The 18220-nt window shown below is 41.6% G+C and overlaps 1 long non-coding RNA gene across 1 annotated transcript in view; it reads right to left on the bottom strand.

Moving 5' to 3' along the window:
- Positions 1 to 875: 875 nt before the first annotated feature.
- The window catches only part of LOC138526092 (uncharacterized), a 122617-nt gene continuing 105272 nt past the window's right edge, over positions 876 to 18220 (bottom strand). The window contains exons 2-3 of the long non-coding RNA XR_011283483.1: positions 16820 to 16906; positions 876 to 1826 (exon numbers count right to left, since the gene is read on the bottom strand). This is a non-coding gene — a long non-coding RNA (uncharacterized lncRNA). The remainder of the gene's footprint in view (positions 1827 to 16819; positions 16907 to 18220) is intronic.

The raw sequence follows: 18220 nt of genomic DNA on the forward strand, positions 1-18220 counted from the left end.
GGGATATCTTTCTCTCCCCGTTGTAGCCACTAACATGAGCAACATCTTCATTTTTACTGATAAAACAATCAACCATGCTCCCATTATTAGCACCAGGACAGCTAAACCCACTATAGAGCATTCCCCCCAGGGTCCCCAATTAAATCTTTCCACTTCTATTATACCCAGGTTACTAACCGTAATGTTGTTCTTTCTTAGATTCATTTTCACTATGTGTTTCTCTTTATGATTCAATAAGAATTCTAGGTCCGGGTCTATTGGAAATGCATCCCTTTGAAAAAATTCAATATTTTCTACTTGGCTTTCCCAAATGTCATTCGTAACATGAAACAATGTTAACCCTCCAATTGACACAATTGTATCCTTTGGAACCTGTAAGTAAAAGACATTATATTTCACCTGTTTAACCACATATGTTCCATGATTTAAGTGTACTACTGTGAGGTTTTTTAAATAGGTGCTGATCAACCATTTACCTTTGACCATTTTAGCCTGTGCTAATTCTTCACTCCCCATATTGCTAATGATCACTTCACATCCTTCTGATATGCTTGGGTCATATTTCAAACCACAAATAGCGTCTGTAGCTTCAGGAACAAACAGTTTAACTGGGCACATATAATTTTGTTCTTTAAATTTGACACACGTTTCCAAGTTTGGTATCAAGAAAACTTCAGGCTCCCATGACTGAAATGCCACCACTTCTGGAGTCTTAATCTTAACAAATGTGTCCTCTTGCCAAAATCCCACATTGTGTACCCACTTGGTTTGATAAATAAGTTCAGGAGCTACATATGGGATGCATAGTAAGAACCCAATTTGCAGCCTATCCAAGTCCACATATAATGGCATTGCATTACCCATTTCAAATGCAATTTTTACCTGTATCACATCAATCTCCCTCCTAGTAAACCTTTCTATCATTTGATGAATAATATCCTGTGAAACAAAGTACAATGGTATACGTCCTTGAATCAATTGTGAAATTGCAGTTTGAAGTTCTTTCATATAATTTGTTGATAGTCTATCAACAGGACTCATTATATTCAAAATCTCACTAAGTGTTCTGTCATGCTTAATAATCATCTTAGTTTCCCATTGCATCACATCCGCTTGTTCATTCAACATGATCGCAGTTTCATTCATGAACCTTACTTGTTCATCCAATCCCCCTCTAATCCCAGCTAATATTTTTTGTATTATTTATAGGTCAACACTCAGTTGTTGTGCTTTAGAACTCAGCGTCCCTACTGAAATGGCATTGGCTGTTGATATCGTGGTACCTATTATGGATCCAACTATAGACATTACCAATGATATTGCAAGCATCACTGCACCTCTTTTTCCTCTCCTCTTCTTAATGTCTGCAGAATTCACAAATGTTTTCTCCAATTGCATCAATATATCTCTTATTGACTGCTTAGCGTCCTCTTTTCTTATTTCCAGCCACTCTTTAGTCTGCTCAGCTTTAATTTCAGTGTTGTTCAAATGTTTTTCTATCAAAATATCAGGATTCAATGGTATATAAATGTTCTGGAAAATCATCCTTCTATCACTCATGATGAATCCTGGTGCTTCTTCTACCGCAATACCAGATGCTGGTACAGGTTCAATGACAACCTAAGCTTCTGAATTTTTGAAGTTCCCTCCGAACATCAACATAATTATCCATATTGCCGGCGTCATCTTCAATGCTGATCGCTTTGCAGCCTTGATCTTCGCTCCCTTCCGGGGCTTCTCCGGAATCCGTCCACGTGGGCTCCAGGACTCCATCGTCTCCCATGGCCTCTGATCCCGTGTCCTCCAAGTACAAATATGTTAATATTCTAAATCAAATAGAAAAGTAATAAATTAAGTCATAGCACAATACTAACTTCACCCTTTTGCCAAAAATAAATGTGCTTTGCAAAACATTTCATCCCTTTTCTCTCGCCTTCTTAAATTAAACATAGGTTAAAGAGAAAACAAACATACATAAAACAGCATTCAATATATAATACATTTTCATTTTGCACACTGACTTCATAAATTTCAGCTTCCATTTTTTTAATATATATATTTATTAATATATATATATTTACATATATTACAGTGTTAATGTGCCATTATCATAATCAACCATCTTTATTTAACTTCTCTGCCACTACTATTGACTATCCCCATTCACTTTACCTTTTTATGTTCAAGGGACTTTATCTGCTTCTACACGCTCAAGTTGTTTAATCTCATGTTTAGGGTGACATGGTTTAATTTGATTCACGTGAACCAACTGTTCTGTTGCTGTTTCACCTTCAGTCTTCAACATTTTATAGACCACAGGAGCGACCTTATCTATAATTCGAAATGGTCCCTGCCAGGCTGCTAGAAATTTAGAATGTTTCTGTTTACCTTTTCCAAAATGAAATTTATACACCTGATCACCCACACAATATTCCTTTACTGACGTCCTTTTATCATAATATGACTTTGCACTGTCAGAAGCTCTTTCTAAATGTTTCTGTACAAAAGCAAATGCATGTTGTAAATGCTTCCTCAGTTCATCAATGTATTCATGAACTGTGAATGCACTCACAAGTGTTTGCTCATGTGTCCGGTATAGCAGGTGTTGTGGTAACACCATTTTCCTACCTGTTAAAACTTCATGAGGGCTAATACCTGTTGCTTTGGCAGGAGTTGATCTGATTGCCATCAGAACCAAAGGTAAGCGTAAATCCCAGCTGGAACCTGCTTCTGCTACGAATTTCTTTAAAATGTCCACAACAGACCTATTGCTGCGTTCAATTCCACCTGAAGACGCCGCCCGATATGCGATATGTAGCTTTCTCTTCACACCCAGTATTTGCCATACCTTACACATTAGAGCACTTGTAAAATGACTTCCTCTGTCTGATTCTATTCTTTGTGGCAACCCAAACCTTGAAAACACATGGTTCACCAGCAATGTGGCTGCTGTTTGCGCACTACAATCTGGTGCAGGAATACACTCAATCCACTTCGACATCAAACATACCACACTTAAAATATACCGGTTCCCCCTGCTCGACCTCTTTACAGGCCCTACATAGTCTATTTGCAAATCTGACCATGGAAGGGTTAGGCCTCTTTTCATTAATGGAGCTCTTTGCATTGGTGAAGCAGGTTTAAATTGGGCACATACTAGACATCCTCTAGTATATAATTCCACATCTTGGGACACGTGTGGCCAATAAGCATAATCTTTTAGTATTTCCATTGTTTTCTGTGAGCCTCTGTGGCCTGCAGTTATAGCATCATGCGCATGGTGTAGCATTAACCCTCTGAATGAAAGGGGTACCACCCACTGTATTTGTCCTGTTATGGACTCTATAATCATGAGTCCATCTTGTAGGCTTATTTATTTTTTATTCTTTAATAGCACCCTCAACTCTTCTTTTACCATACAATCATTTTCTGTTAAAGGGTTTTGTTCAGGATCTATCAAATGATTATAATAGATTCCCAAAATTCAATCATCCTTTTGTGCCTCAATCAGATCTTGGTCTGGTGTATCATAACTCCACTGTACCACTGGTTGATCTGTCTCCTTTGGTGCTTTAGAACGTGTTACTGCATCAATTTGTATTTCACCCAGTAAATGTTCAATAGGTAGCAATTCTCCCATCACAGCCCCAATTTTAGCCAGGTGATCTGCCTTATCATTTCCCTGCTTATCCTCTCCTGGAGTTTTCAAATGCTCATGAATTTTCCTCCAGTATATTGTTAAATCATTTTCTGACACCAATTTGTCTATGGCTTGTATCATTTTTCCATGTTTAAGTGCCTTTTTGTTGTATGTAATCATGCCTCTTGCTTTCCAGCCAGGTAAATATTCCACAAAGCTATTTCGCGCGTAATCAGAATCAGTCACCAGGACAATTTCACTGAATGTATTATCAACTGCAGTAGCAATTGCTTTATAAATGGCTGCCAATTCCGCTACCTGACTGCTCCTAGCACCAATTCTCATCCCTATACTCGGGATACCTTGACACTTCAACCAGACATTCCCTATTCCTGATACTAATTGTTTATCACTGTCATTTTCAATGTGAAAGGCACAACCATCAACATACACAGTTGGCAAGTCTTTGCATGTTTTTTCATCAAAGGCTTTGTGTGGTGATTGTTCAAATTCCTGCCAATTAGGTTCCACTTCTATTTCATTTGATACTGGTTCAGCTGCACAGTCATGTAAATCTGCTAAACCTTGAGCAATTGTGCTTTTTTTATTTTGGCCATATCTCACTTCAACAGGAAAACTCTGTATTGCTAGCGTCCATGAAGTGATTCTGGACTGCGCTAGATTACCTGACCTAATTCTTTTACTCTCTAAAAACAGCAAAGGTTGATGATTTGTCTCAATAATCACCTTTTCTCCCTGAACAATGGGGCGGAAATGTTGTAGCGCCCACACAGTGGTTAATAGGGCCTTTTCACATTCATTGAATTTAATTTCAACTTGGGAAAATGTCTTACTTGCATATGCAATGGTTTTGTGATTCAAATCATGTTTTTGTGATAACACTGCTGACATACAATGTTCAGAGAAACCTATTTCATAAAGAAATCCCTGTCCTTTATGGGATATGCTAAACATGGTGCCTTTACAAGACATTCCTTTAATTTAGCCACTGCCTCAGACTGCTATTTTTCCCATTTCCAGGGTGTATTCAGTTTAAGCAGTTTAGTCAATGGTTGAGTGATTTCAGCATCATTTTCAATGAACTTTCTGTTATAGCCTGTCATTCCTAATAAACTTTTTACCCCTTTCACATTTTTAGGATCTTTTAGTTTCTGTATGGCTTCTATTTTCTTCTTTTGTGGATTTAATCCATGTTCACTCACTTCATGGCTTAGAAAATTCACCTTTTTCTTGCACCATTGTGCTTTTTGTAAAGATACTTTGGCGCCTGCTTTCTGCAATTGGCCAAGAACATGTCTTATTTCATCAAAATGGCTTTTCAAGCTATCATTTTTTATCAGGACATCATTAGCATAAATTATGGTTCCTCTTTCTGCTGCATCAGGCATAGCCTTCCTCAAAAATATGCCAAATTCACTCCCACTATTGACGTACCTGAATGGAGTTCAATCCCATGCGTATTGAGTCTTATCAAATGAAAAGGAAATACATTCTGTATCTCCTCTGCCAATGGCACACACCAATATCCAGAGGTGAGATCTAATGTGGTGAACACTTTGGAACCATGTACCTGAGCTAATCCCTGATCAATGAATGGCAGTGGCCATCTGGATACTGGCACTCTTTTATTTAACTCTCTCAAATCTGCACACAGTCGTCATTGACCGTTTGGTTTTAACACACTTAAATCGGTGTATTGGATGTGCTATGAATGGGCCTGATGATTCCCCGCGACTCCAAATTTTTAATAATCTCTGCCAATGATTCTAAACATGTCAGCGGTAGTCTATACTGGCATACAAATACTGGGCTTCTGCTACACCCGTCCGGAAGTGTGGCCACATGTAAATTAGTTAGCCCACAATCATAATCATCTTTTGCAAATACATCTTTAAACTCCATAAATATCTTCCTCAATTCATTCTTATCCTCCTCGTTGTCACATGCATCCGCTAACAAAATCTGCTCCTCTCCCATTTTGGAAAATTCTGGAAAATGTTCTGGCATGGGATTCTCGGCGCTTTCCTCTAATTGTGTGGCTGTGTCTCTTTGTAAAGCTGCCACATTTAAATGTTTTGGCATATCAGCTTCCACTTCAATGGGCTGATTTTCTATTTCATTTTCATTTAAGTTAAATGTTATGCAGTCCTCTTGATGACAGCACACTGTCTCATTTCAATCATAAAGGTACACAGAATGAATTTTAAATATCCCTTTGGGTTGAGAGTCCAGGCATTCTGGCAATTCACCCTTAGCATCTACATACTTTTCAGGGATATTTCCAATCACCATGTTATTTAGATCAGCTGTGTAATGTGATTTTTGTATGGCCATTCCTACTGGGGAGTTTTCCTCTAAATGAATATTCTGATAACCTTTATTATTCACCATCATTTTTACAGACCCTTCACCCACATCTACCATTGGAATGTATTCATAATCCAGGCCTTGCTGTTTTATGGATTCATTCAGACATACAAATGCATCAGAATCTTTCATCTGCTGTCCATTTTTGCATTTCAGTGTTATTGCAAACTGCTTTGTGAAGGCAGGGATAATAGTATCTTTCCTCATTTGTAATTCAATTGCATAAGGGACCAGATGTGCGCAATGATAAGCCCTTCTTTTGTCTTCAAATTCAAGTGCCGGCCCACCTATGCGTGACCATATCTTTTGATTAAGGAAATCTAGCACCATACACATTCTGTGCATGATGTCATTGCCCACGTAAAAGCCATTTTGTGTTCCACACACTATTCAAACATTATGGTAAGTTGTTTTTTGTCCAATGCTAATTTTCAGCATGCATCTACCCGCAATTCGGTTTTCAAAGTCTGGACTGTCTAAACCAGAGACATAATGGTTTTTAATCCTAAATTTCGGGATCTCCTCCCTTTCCATTATTTTTTGCAACAATTTCTCATTAATGAAGCTCCTTTCCTGTTCAAGCGCTAAAGTGGCTTTTATTGTTTTAGAATATTCATTTATCCCAACATGAACCCACGGTTGTTCATCTTCCATGTGTATTTCAGCAAGAGTGGTAATGTGTTTTTCTGAACCTGCTCTAGGAGCAGGATTCTGTTTGCATGTCTTCTCTTTTAAATAAAAACGTACGGTGTGCTCATCTATGGCAGTTTGCCATTCTTTCCTTGGGTCTAAGCATATTTGTACAGGTAATTTTTTATTTTCATTCTGCATCTTGTCTTGACACATTAATATAACAGTGACGCTAGGTATGCAACTATTCTGGAGGTACACCTCCACTGCATCATTTGTTTTTGCAACGGTGTGACATTCATTTATATTGCTGTTTTGTGATTTTAGTTTCTTAGGTCTCAATGGTTTTTTGGTTAAGGACCACAGTACTCCATTCACCCCATCTATGAGCGGAGATAATCTTTTCAGGCAATCTGTTCCCATTAGAAATGGAATATCACAAATGGATGTGACCAATACCTCCTGTTTCATTCTGTGTTTACCTATCTTTATGTCAACCTCGCCTCGGTGGCGCCTATAATAGGCACCTCCTCCCCGTTAAAATTATGCATTGGACCTTGATTCTCCTTCACTGTGATCTGATTCTGCGGGGATCTCCCTTCATTGATACTCTTTACTAATTCTTTAGACATAATTGTCGCCTGTGCGCCAGTGTCAATCATTGCAAATGTATGGCATTTTTCTTGCACAATGATGGGAGCATAATACCTGTCTTCAAATTCCTCTAACACACATAGGAAATGCAAATTCTTACTGATTTCAGGGCTCACCTTTCTCAGGCCTTTTTCACTTTTGGCTAAGCACATCAGTAAATGGAAAGACATTTTCCCTCCTTTTTGCTCATTCCTGTGTGAGAGACTTTATTCATTTCCCCATGTTCAGAGGTTTTTTGGAGTGTGGCCACCGTTCGCCCATCCATCCAGGTATCATCAGAGGTCACACTACAACCTTCCAACTGAGCATGTGTAACAACATCACTTGGCAATTTGTCATTGTCTAATTCTGTGCATTTGTGATTATTCAGTATGGAACCAGCCCTTTTAACCTCTTCAAAAATATGTGGTTCAAAGAATTCTTCAGGTGATTGACCTGTACCCTCCTTTTGAGCATTTATTTTTCCTGCCTGTGCTTGGTCATTGTTTGGATTGCCCACGGAAGGAGCTATAGCATCGCCACTTACTCCCGGTTCACTGGTATTCCCCATGCATGAGTCATTTTTCTTAAACCTGTCTCTTTGTTCTTTTGGATTTTCAGGTTTTCCTATTTCATTTGTACATATCGCCAATGTTTGATTTAGTTCTATGTTAAACCGTACCTCTCTTTTAGAAGTATTTGCATTTTCTGTTACATGTTCATGTACTGGTATTTTCACTTTTAAATCATTAGGCATCTCAGAGTCATCATGCAAAATTACATCAGAGCAAACTGCCTTTTCGGCGCTGCAGATATCATAAGTACTTAGTCACTTTTCAGAAGCCCCCGATCATTTCTATGGCCATCTGCCCCCTCCTATGATGACTCTTTTTGTGTTGTGCAGAGGTTTCCTATTTGCTCAGCCAACATTTTCACTTGGGCCTCGAGGCACTGGAATCTTTCCATCTCTCTAGAATCCTCTCTCTGTGGCCTAGATCGATATTGGTTGTTTTCCCCCTGATTGGATCTATTCTGATACCTTTCAGGAGAATGATTTATATTGGGATGGTTCCTGAACTCTTGATTCATTTGCGGAGGGGAGCGGGGTGCACCCATCCTTTGGTTGTAGTCCCCTGGTGGGGAATCATTGTACTGATGTGAAGTGTAGTTCATATTCTGTCTCATGTCTTGTCTCTCAGGTTGTGGGTACTGGCCCCTATGTTGATTACCATTATCAGCAAATCGATCCACATATCGGTGTCTATCCTGATTGCCATATATCATGGTATTGGGATCAAATCTGCTTTGTGTCCCCAATGTCTGATAAGGACCATCATTTCTTTGATCCTGATTTTGTCTCTGGTTTTTGTTCATACCTGACATATCAGGTCGATAGCCTGCCCGGGGCCTAGCTCCTAAGTACCTGGGGTTGATGTAACTCTCCCTATTACTAGGATCATGTGATTGGAACATTGGTGCAGTGTGTGATGACCTTTGTTGATTACCCCCCTGTTCAGGTGCCAAATTATTTTTACTTGGACTTTGAGCAGACTCAAGGGACATTTTGGCTGACCTGATTTCCATCACTGTTGCTGAGGGTTCTTTAGATTTAGGTCTAGTATCTCTCATTTTATCACTTTCTCTACCCTGACAATAGAGTACCTCATATAGTTTTGTGCTTTGGTGTACAATCCATTCCAGGGACTTGTCACGGTCAAATTCACGGACCAATTGGGATATGTTGTCTTTCTGCAGCCCATAGAAGTAGGCAGTTTTAAACTCATTGGAATTGGGGTCAAAAGATACATCAAAGCGAGAAAAAGCTCTTTTTAATTCTTGTAAAAACTGGCGAGGGGATGTATTAGGCCCAGCAGTGATTGTGTATGGACTTTCTTTGCCTCCTGCAATAACTGGAAAGGAGAACAATGACGCCTGATCTCTTTTTCAAACTCCGCCGATGTCATATTCTGCTGTTCATTCAATCCTCTTATAATACTGGCTGTCGGGGCATCTAAAGTTAAATGAAAATATTGCCTGTACTGTAGGTATCTGGAGTGCTTTAAAAATGTCATGAACCACTTCTAAGTGATCCTCAATGCAGCATTCCCCTCCTTTTTTAAATGGTTTGATCAGGGCTTTAATGGATTTCATTATATTTATGGGGCTACTTGTTGCAATGCATGGAATTGCACTACTTGGTGACTCAACCCTGGTTCCAGGTTTATGGGATTAGTGGCGGCCCCCAATGGGAGTATCAAATCCCCCAAGGGCGCTGCAACCAAGTTCAGTCACCGGCCCAGTCACTGGGGCACTAGCTCTTTGGGTAGAAATAGAATTCACCTCAACTCCATTGAATGTGGTACCCTGCCACCTTTCCTGGGACATGGGAATGCACATATGCTGTTCTAAGTCCTTACACTTTTTCAGGAGCCTGTTTGCTTCGTTTTGCAAATAGTTGTTTTCATCACTCATTTTATTAATTACCTCCTGCATGTCGCACATTTGCATTTGGCACTCATTAAATTCTTTATTCCTCTTGTCTCTTTCTTGGAGCATTTTAACCATTTCTTGTTCCGCATTTTGGAGGTCACTTTCTTTCTCATAATGTTCTTTTTGTAAAATCTGCATCTCTGACACAACCTCGGGGGTCATTACGACCCAGGCGGTAAGTACACCAACTTTACCACCATAGTGTAAACTACGTTTACACCATGGTGGATGGTGGATTTACCGCCCCATTCCAAGGTGAGTGGGGCGGTAAATCCCCATTTCCCATTTACCCTTCCCCATTCCCATTTTTGCCCCATATGGCATAATGGGAGTGGGGAATGCGCTAATTACGCCACCGTAAATTACGGTGGCGTAATTAGCACCAAGGCAGTTTAGCACCATGGATTTTAACGGCTGCTAAAACCAGCCGTTCAAATTGGAATCAGGCGTTAAGGGTTAACGACGGCGTTAACCCTTAATGCCTGAGTTGTAATGAGGCCCCTCATCTTTATCTTGTCTAATGTGGTCCACCAATGCTTTTAAGTGTACCAATTCTTGTTCACTGTCCTCAAATTGTTTCTTGCTTTTGGACAATTGAACATCAAAATCTCCGCATTTTACCTGCATGTCGTTTTGGCATACATCCAATTCTGCTCTTAACATTTCCTGATTTTTACTTGCCCCATCTAAGTCAGTCTTTAACCTGTTAATTAGCTGGGTGTCATTTTCTTTCATTCGCAGAGACCTATTCAAAATAAACCAGATTTTGGTGCATAGCCGTATCAAACAGTGTTTCTCTGCATTTTTATTAGCTGCATTTAATAACCTTAGAAGGCAGACCGGAATTATGCTGCCTTCTGTAAAAATATTGTCTAGTTTTTCTTTCTGCACCTCACCCTAAATGCAGTCATGCCATTCTGAGGTACTGTTTGATGACCACGTCCCATGTGCGAATAACTTTGCCTCTAAATATTGCACTAGGTCTGAGAATGTGGTTTCCCTTTGAGACATTCTGAAATTCGTTTTTAGTGACACACTGCTATTATGAAATGGGTTCCCTTTAATGTACAGATGGCGGTGTGAGACACACTTGCCATGCCCAGTAGGTGCTCTACGATCACTTTCCCGGCCTGCAACGCACCATAAATATGTAGGGTATTTTGTGTAGATTTGGGACCTAGCAGTATTTTCTTACCACCTAGAATAAAATTAATTTAGCAACAATCACTCCTTGCCTTTAGATTGGGTTTGGTATTATAGTGATATTGTGGCTATGCATTATTTCAGTACACAGATACATTTAGTTGGTATGCATTTCGTTGTTGTATAGTGATGAGCATAATTTCTTTGTTTTATTTGTGGCCCCAACATACAAAACCCCTTTCTTTTGTTTAGACTGTTCGTGTGATCTCTAGAGGCCTCAGGATTCTACATTATTCAAGAGTGCCACATATGGCTGTTATCACTGATTTATCTACACCAGTGAGCTATGCTTCCATAAAGTATTCACAATAACATGTGGTATAATCACTAATTTATTTACATTTTTGAAACTATTTCCAGAGGCCTCTTTCTCTGCTGACTCATGTACGTCCAAGATACTATCAGATTGTGTTCCACTCAGAAGTCACACACACACATACACTGAGTGGAACCACGCACAAAGCTATTTATAATTACTCATAACATAACTTTTTCCACATGGGATGCTTGACATATATTACCTAATAACCTCCCCTTTTATCAGGTGATGTGGGCTAACTGTACCAGGGAAAAAACAGAAGCAAATAGAAGCCTTTACACGGATTGTGATTTACATCAATTTCATTTCAAAATCATACATTACCAGTTTTGCGAGGCAGTCTTTTCTAGAATAAACACAAGAGAAGCAATTGCAAAATACATGGCACTTCATTAGATTCTTCACAACAATAAAAAGAACAGTGCATCAGTTGACTTGCATTTCTGAATAGCAACATTAGAACGCAGCTATCGCTACGCTGCCTGACTGAAATAGCTTTCATTCACACTCACCATTCTCGCTTTGTGTAAGATAATTACCAGCAAAATTGTAGCAGATCAGCACGCAAACTCTCTGGACAGGTCACCTTCTTTAACTGGCTCGGGACTTCCCTTTGTAACACCCGGCGAGGACATGCAGTTCCAATCTGCACTCATTGGTCCTCAAACCGGTGCCAATTGACTGGAATCTCCAGCCTGTGAAAGTCAGCAGTACACTGGAACGACGCCCCTCAATCAGGCAGCCCCACAGCAACTCCCCTCAGGCTTCTCACCCAAGCTGTGTAAAAATGTCCACTGCCTTTCTCTCTCCCCGAGATTCTTCAGGAAACCTCTGTTACAGCCCCTAGGGTGACGTGCACCCAATAAAATTCTATCATGTCATACCCTCCTTCTTTAAACAATGGATTGGCTTATACAGTTTAGAAACTGTATCTACTCATTTCCTGGCATGCAGATTTTGCATCCAGCTAACACAGTGAACAGAGAAGAAAAAAAATTAATCCAAGTGCACATTTAAAATGACTTTCAGAGCCTGTTTTTTCCACCTCATTTTGCACTGGAGAACACAATATGATGTTAATAAGTTAAGATCATGTTAGTACTGTTAATTATATTTGTTCATTAATCCTCTAATGTGTCTCCGGCAACAGAGGCATTTCAGGAGAAAAAAAAAATGGTGCAATTGCTTGTACCACATGTTAGGAAAGATTTCTTAATTGTGGGTAATTTTCATTCCATGTGGCAACCCCTAAACTTTTTGCTGTTGTTTTCACCATGATCTAGACTTTGCCAGAGAAGTGCTGCCTTCTGCCGCACTCCTCTGGGCTTTTGCTCCATTCTTACGGGGAAACTGACATGCCCTTAAGACAGTCAGTACCGGGAAACGTTGTTTTCCGTAGTTTCTTTATCATGTTGCAGCTTTCGCGCAACATGGCACAAGAGGGCATTGTAAGCTAAGTTACTGCTCTCTTGGGTCTCTAGTCTTCTACAGGCCCTAGATACTCTCTTTGGATTGTAAATGAACGGTGCAAGTGAATCAGGGACGGGATTGGTGGCAGCGATTGTTTCTTGTGTTTTTGAGCTCTTTTTGGCGTTTTAAGCGCGTTTCTCGCACTTAGCCCAAAATGGTGGCCTGGCTCCCAAAATGGCCAAACCATGAGGCTCTTTGTCCTTTCTGCTTACCGTCTTGCCCCCTTCACCTCCCCCAGGTCGAGCCGACCCGGGGCCTTCCTTATTTGGGCATGTACTTTCCCACGAAACACAGATGCTTTTGCAGGCTTCTACAGGCCTGTGTGTGCCTACAGGATGGGGACTGGGATGTCTGGTCTCAATACACATCCTAGGCGCCAGAGAGTCTAGGGTGGTGTGAATGCCTGGGACCCCCCGTGGTCCGTGATAAGGTCCACAGATGGTGTGAGTGTTTTATGAGCGGATCTCCCATTGGGTCCCCTCCGTTTTGGCGTGAAGGGAACCGTGGATAAGAGGGGGCTGGAAACGCCACTACCATGTCGATCTCCTGAGTTCTCACAAATGAAGGAATACAGGAGCCAAGTATCCTGCAACCACGAGGCTGAACCGAGGAATCGCTGGTGACCCGCTGAAGGACTGCTCCTCTGCACTGCTGTCGCTTTGTGAAACCCTTTCTACATCTGATCGAATGAGAAGGCCTGTACTGGTACATCGACACTTGGAATAGTGGGAACAACTATTCTCGGCATCTTCACCATCTCCTGCACGTAAGCCTTCGGAAGTGTCTCTGGGCCATCCAGCAGACTGACCAGCCTACCCAGGAGTCTTTCTCTGTAACCGCCGTCAGGTTGTGTTGTATTACGAGTCCTTGTCACTCTCACACGATTCGTACACTTGGCATTCCCAGGTCTGAAGTGAGTAGTGTACATTTGGCTGAAATACACACGGCCGCTCCGTTGCCCTGCTGTGGTAACAAACTGTGCAGGTTCACTGCGTTTGGGACGTCCTCAACTCAACTTCTGCTGCTGCGGAATCTACACAACGCCGAGACGTCCCCTGCTCCTATCTGGACCTGCCAGTACTGAAACTGACACAGAGAAGCCTGGGTCTGCTTGCATCGGGGACCGGTGAGTAGCATTGCTAGGAACTGGTCGCCCTCCTGCAGGAGCCCATAGCTTGTCCGCGCTGTGTCTAACAGCACGCCTTTCCGTACTCGCGCTCTGTTTCTGCCCACAGTGGAGGCAGCGCTGGAGTCGCGGAACTCTGTTCATCTTCATTTGTTCACCGAACTAAACTGCCTGATTCCCTCGAAGAGACTCCCCTTTTTGCCCATTGGCACCAGCGTGTGCAGGTACTTTTGAGCACAAGGCTACACTCTTCGTAGGGTTTGGACTTCCTTTTAGTTAGGTGCCTCTGAAGGCGGACAGGGTCTAATTATTATTCGCACTGCTTGTTTTCCTCCCCATCTAGATGTGTCTACACATTTCATGCATCTAACTAGTTAGACTCATTTGTATTTGTATATATATTGTATTGGTTTGGTATGTGTTGGTTTACTTGAGTTTTATTGTGATTTTTGATATAACACCTGCCTGGAGTAATTTGTAAGTTTCCTTGCTTTGTGTGCTCATTGCGGGCTTTCAGCCACCCTCACCCCTCTTGAGACCTAGTTTTGACCGCTGAGATCGCTACATTGATTGGTCTGGCTTGTCCAGAGGTTACCCTGTTCCAAGAAACTAGGCTGGCCTTCTGAACCTCTGCGCCTCCAGGACAGAGTTCAGAAATCCGTCTTAACACCGCATTATAGCAATACATTGATCTCATGCAGTGGTGCTGCACTCCAAAAACACGCTAAATAATCCTACAGACCCTGCAACAATGTAATAGATCATTTCTGGGGAAGGTTCAGGCAAGCCACCTGACATGAGAGGGCCAGTTAGATAACATATATATGTACCGGTTATAGGGAATGCCACCACAACCACCCAATCATGCATGCTCTTAGGTTTTTGGGGAAGAGCCCTGGTTTGTGACATCAGACACCTCAACAAAAGTCCCTGGCACAGGCTCAGGAGCTGTGATTGCTGGAGAATTCTGTTTTTCCTGCATGATCCAAATCTGTTATGGAAAATAAAAGACAGTTCTAACTTCCACTGAATCCTCTGTCTATATACTGGGGGAGGGTTTGTTGGGCCCTGGGTGCTCTGAACAGTGAATGTGTAGTGTGAACCCCGGTCCTCAATGGTATACCTACTACAACAAGGTGTTGGTAACTGTTGTTTTGTGTCAGTGTGTGATGCAATGCGGCAGCTATTTTAGCCGAGGTATGTTGTTTTGATGCAGTGACCTTGGTAATCCAAAGCAGGTATCAAAGAGGCAGCATTGTGAGTTTGGTCGACAGCAGTGAGCAGGCTGTTTGAGCCGAGCAGGTGATGTGCTCCACTTGGCAAAATACGGTGGCGAGCCGGTACATAAAGTGTGATGCAGCGGAGGTTTGAAGTGTGATGTTGTGCCAAACACAGCACCAGAAACTTCCTCTCGTTCAGGTGTGTTGAACAAGGTACACATGTGTTTCAACAGGTTTGATGCAGTATGCAGAGAGCTTCATCTGATCTGGTCCTCCATATGCTGTGAGACCCACTGCATGGGCTATAGGACATGGTGAGACTTTCAGGTTCCACTCCCCCAATCTAAGGATATTTCATTCAGAATGTCAGGTGCCTTTCCTCAGGAAAGCTGCCCTTAATGTGCCCTGGCTAATGGCTCTACCAAAAGAGTTCTATATTAATTCTTCCTTAAGTCCTGGATGGTCCAAAATAAAATAAAAAAGGAGTCTTTTATAGGCAAACGTTCAGAGTTGATCGGACAAATGCAAGCCTGCTTTAATCGGTCCACTCCCTGTTCTTGGGACAAGTGGGCCTTCCATGCTTGCTTTATACCAGTGGAGGAGACATGAAGGACAAAGGGGTACAGAGAGGAACAAGATGGTGTAACTCTTCCCCACGTGTGCTGATCACCCTCTCTTTTCACTAATACCACCCGCCTCTCCCACCCATAGCTCATTCGTAATATGCAACACTGTGGCGTGGGCTAGTTATTGTAGTAGGATGTGCCTTTGGATTCTTGCTCCCAGTACAATCCCTGTTTGAGGGGATGTCTCTCACTCTTGAGAGTTGTCACCTGACCTCACACATGATCCCAAGAAGGCAGTGCCAACTGGCTATGATCCTGCTGGGTGCAACAGAGATAGCAAGTCTGGGGCGAATACCCATGCCATGGCTGGGCTGGCTCCCAGTGTTCACATGTGTATAATACATATACAGGTGTGGAATTAATATTGATGAGACATATTAGCCACCATAACCTAAATCAGGTATCACATATGTCATTAGGGGAATCCCCATCTCCAATATCACAGACCCATGAGATGTAACATCTAAACACCCTGGGAAGTATAGCTCAGTGGCAACATGCTAGTATTGGAAGTAAGACGATTCAGAGCAACACAGGTTCGGATCACGGGTCCGTGCTTAGAAACCTGTTTGGTATTAAGCACGTTATAAATAACCAAACATAATGATAATAACATTGTTTTTTGATGGCAATGATTTTCGTTAATCTGTATATGGCACTCAAACATGCGCTCTGTTATGCTTTCTGATATGCATTTGTGATTTGTGATAGTGATCATGCATTTAAGAAATGCCTTCATGGAGTGCTCACTTCATACCAATAATACCTGACTGTGCTGCACTTTCATCTTCCACTGGAGATCTGTGCCATGACCTACTTCGGTCGAGTCGCCCTATGCATTGCTTAGCTATGCATTATCATGTATTTCTGTCATGGCATCATATTTACATGCAGGGGCATATCAGACAGTGTAGGTCTTCCTATATGGTGCATGAAAGGACAAGTGATTATTGCACATCACTGTGGAAGTGTATGCAATACATATGCATTACATAGGTGAATACCCTTCCCAGCCACCCCTACCTTTTTCACTTGCAACGTCTGTATGATTTCTTTAATGGTGTTCCTACTTACCCAGGATCCGGATCCATTGTCCTCTCTAGGTCTTCAAGTGTGCAGGTAGTGTGCTGTTTAGCAGGATCATGGCATCATGGTTGGAACCTAGGAAATGGCCAAAACAGTGGCTCACTTTCATGACAGCATCATATGCCACATGTACATTTTGGGAATGTAATTGTTTCCAGTTCCAGAACAACTCATCTGACACCTGAAGCCACGCTTGTGATATAGCTGCAATCCAGAGCCACAAAGACATTTGGCAAGTGGGCAACCACATAGCTCCTTCTCTTTGTTGAATTTACCTCTGCATGGGTTGTCGTGGAGAGAGGTTCTGTGGTGTATGGCACAAGAGAGCATTGAGCCCATGTTGAAGCACTTTGAAATATGTATGTTGCAACATGCCATGTAGCATGCCCACAATGTGCTGGAAAGTGCCTTTGTAAAAATAGTGCATCACTGACACAATTGTCAACAGTGGTGGCATGGTGGTTCCAGCGCTGATGCTTCTCTCTATATAAGTCTGTCTCAGGGTGAGTAGCTTTGTTATAACATTTCAGTGTTCAGGCAGTGCAATGTAATATGATGCCCATCCTTGAGTGCCCTGGGAATTAGCCTGACCTGGGTATTGGATTCTCTCCTTCCACACTGTCTCCTTAACATTTGTGCAGGTTCCATTATGGGAAGTCAGTGTTGTGCAGGTCTCTACAGCTCAAAGGGCAGCAAGATATTCTAGAGCTTAACGTATTCTATGGATAGTGGCTAAACAGTGTTTGGAGGATGTTTGGAGAAGGTGTTGCCATTACAAAACTTTTCAGGACCTATTGGATGCACCTGTGGTAAGATGTCCATCACGTGGATGCATTTAACTCCTCATCTTGGATGGTGGAACCTGCACTGTGTTGTAGGTGGACTTAATTCTGTCTGTTTTTGGATGTAATTTGGCAGTCTATCATCTTGTAATATGGAGGAATTGACTTTATATCTTTGGGGGCAAGTGGAATTACTGGCCAGGAAATTACTGCTTGATCTTTTAGGTAATTCAGCTGATGCCAATTCCTCCAATGGAGCTAGCACTCAACATGTTGCCACCCATTTTGACTTATCACATATGCGGTGGAGCATTAACAGTGGCAGTCATTTTGTTACTACCACTTTTGGCTGTAACCTCTTTACTCATAATGAGGCCCATTTTTTTATTGTGCATTGCAAACATATTACAATATACTGTCTGATTTGTATCTGACCTAGCACACATATTCTTTAAGATAATATGGCCCATGATTGCTACAGTAAGTCAAATAGCAGCTGGGCATGGCATACATAGATTATTTCCAGAATGGTGGATGAATTAGAACATCATTAACAGAAAGCCAGTAGTATAATACTACAGATGCATTATGTGAGTTCCTGTACCCA

This window comes from Ambystoma mexicanum, chromosome 7p (genome assembly GCF_040938575.1).
Source record: "Ambystoma mexicanum isolate Mex_15411 chromosome 7p, UKY_AmexF1_1, whole genome shotgun sequence".
NCBI lineage: Eukaryota > Metazoa > Chordata > Amphibia > Caudata > Ambystomatidae > Ambystoma > Ambystoma mexicanum.